General features: G+C 44.8%; 1 pseudogene; it reads left to right on the forward strand.

Moving 5' to 3' along the window:
* The first annotated feature begins 1,519 nt into the window (after positions 1-1,519).
* Positions 1,520-1,701, forward strand: LOC126540506 (U2 spliceosomal RNA; annotated as a pseudogene).
* The last annotated feature ends 1,076 nt before the right edge of the window (positions 1,702-2,777 follow it).

Raw genomic sequence — 2,777 nt, forward strand, 5'->3', positions numbered from 1 at the left:
CCGGCAGCGTTTTCTCTACTTCCTTTTCGAATAAAAAGATGTCGCAAACAGCGGTTAAATTTGTTAATTTTTGTTTTTTCTTTCTGTTTCGCTGTTGCCTGGGCTCTCTCTCTTTGCAGATTGCTTAATTTCACAACTCCCTGTTGCTCTTGTTTCCGTATGGCGATGTTTCGCGAAACGTGCCGTACAATTATGGTGAAACCAGACCAGGTAACGGGTCACATTCATATTGCTTATGGGTTTAACAGTTATTGCAGGGTTTGATGAAGGACACTGTTTCGCTTAATTTTCATTTCCACCTTATGTAACCCACATCACGTGTATATGGTTCCGACGGTCTACCAGCGTCGCGGCGAGCCGTCACTAGAGGAAATAATGAAGCTATGGGAAAAGGTAAACACAACTGGCATTTTCTGCGGCTGCAACTCGTTTCACTAACATATACACCAGCTGCCTAGGAACTGAATCCCTTTCTTCGTCCCTGGATCAGTCTAAACAAAATAGGTTGAACTAACGAAGCAAGAGCAATGCGCGCGACCATTGCAATGGATGCTGACAACTGAACGCATCTCGAGTTGTTCGCGCGGGCACTGAATCTATGAGAAAACTTGCTTTCATACCCCAGAACGGGCCGATAACTACCACCATCCAAAAGCAGTGAGAAATGCGACAAAATGTGGACCACCGAATAGATGTCAAGTCTGAAATGTCAAGTCTCAAGTCAAGGAGTGGCGGCGTCGGGGGAGGGAAGGGGTGAAGTTATGCTGCCTAATTTTGGGGAGGGGGAAAGCCGCCCCCCCCCCAGGACGTGTCTGAACGCTAGGAAAGTGTTATCCATCCTAGAGAAGTAAATCCAGTAAACGTGGCTGTCTTCTCCAAAAGTTAGTGTTAGTTGTAAAAACCTAATGCTTTCTTTCAGGCAGTTCAACGGTATACGTAAAATTCATGGTGTGAGAACACATATTTATATCCGTTAAAATGACTTCGGCCACATTTTCCATATAGTCAGACGGCAACAACCGCAACATAATCAAAAAGGCATCCACGTAGCAGAACGTGCGAAGCACTCTATTGTCGTTGGCTATGACTTCCTAAAACCTTTGGACAAACTTAGACAAAAATATCTTGCATAACTCAGGGGCCATAGAGGAACCAATACAGACGCCTTGTTTCTGAATAAAGTCGTTGTCTCGAAATTGGACTGTAGTCGACGATAAATGCATAGTCAGCAGCTCAAGAAACGCTTCGGCGCTGACAACATATTCGTTCTGAAGATTGAACACACCCGTTTCACCACACCCACGAGCATAGTGCGTTGACTTATCTTCAATGAGCTGGCCACCTGGCTTTTCACTGTCCTCAGTGTGACTATGTACCACTTTATGGAACTTCAAGGAACCAGAGAAAACTATACACACGTGACATTCCGTCGGGAACGCCACCACGGGACCGGAAGGAAAGGAAAGGACATACGCAAGCGCTTGCAACACCGACAAAGAGAAGGTGTGCGAATGTAGACATGGCCGACGCGGGTCAAAGTGTAGCATCTGTTCTTAACAACTTAATATCTGATACGCATTCTACTTGAACCCAAGATTATAAACTTATTTTTGCAAGTTGGTGGAGTGCTTGAACCCTGCTTCACCTCAACCAATTGCACTCCACCGGTATTGTACTACCTTCAGAATCTGCCCACGGTTTTTGGTCTACGGACATCGATCGGCTGGGAATGAGCCATGTACAGCTTCGTTGTAATATATGTCAATTTCTAGGCCACCGTATTGGTGTCTCTTCTTTCCATCATGTTTCCATCACATTTTTTCGCTGCTTTTTCTCAACTGTCATTATGAACCAAATGGCCCAGCAAGAAGCACTTCTACAGTGAACCTAGTTTTATGATTGCTGGTGCACTATGACCGAACATGCTTTTTCATAGTATTCGGACAATTGGAAGCGGTGCTCCTTCGGCTTAGCTCTAAGGATACACCAACTAGCTCATACCAAATAGTTAGTAGTGCTGTGAACTTGCGTGCTTTCAGCTTTGAATGCATGGATCCCTTTAAAGGCCGCAATATTCTTATGATAATGCTGAACCTGAATGCTGTTAACGAAAAGGTGGTAATCACCGCATTTTCTTTTCCATTTTCCCAGAAGGTGGTAAGGTAAACAAGCACGTTTTTGTTATGGAATGTAAAGCTCGTGGGTTTTTTGTGCTTGTTTTTACCGTTAACATGGTGTGGGATACTGCGTCGTGCAAAGCCTGCAAAATAAACAGCTCTCGTTCTCTTTCCAAAGTAGGAGAATTTCATTAGAAAACACATGACTAATATCCGAGCCGGTAGTTGTTTCAAGAGTTGATTTACAATGCAACCAATGATAAATTCTTAATAAAGGGCATGGACTTCCGGGCTCAGCCTATCAATGGCTTTACTTCTTGCCTCCATGTGTTACAAGAAGGAACAATGAACTTTATTAAATGCATCAACAAATGTTATGCAGCTCACACCGTAACGCCAAATGTCGACTGTAGCCGTCGTCTTATAAGCAGACCTTACCTGGTGGTCTCGCACACACATTCACACCAGACGTAGGGGGTGCCGCTGATAACGCGATCACTACGAGCAAGCACGGCACGTACTTCATGACAATGTGCCTTAACAAACCCGTTAAGAGAATGTTGCCGATCAGCGCCACTGCGAGACCAGCAGCCCACTCAAGCGTGGATTGCTACGACTGTTTATTCATCTGCCGACAAGTTCTGAGCGAAATCGAGGAGC

This window comes from Dermacentor andersoni, chromosome 3 (assembly GCF_023375885.2).
Source record: "Dermacentor andersoni chromosome 3, qqDerAnde1_hic_scaffold, whole genome shotgun sequence".
Lineage (NCBI taxonomy): Eukaryota > Metazoa > Arthropoda > Arachnida > Ixodida > Ixodidae > Dermacentor > Dermacentor andersoni.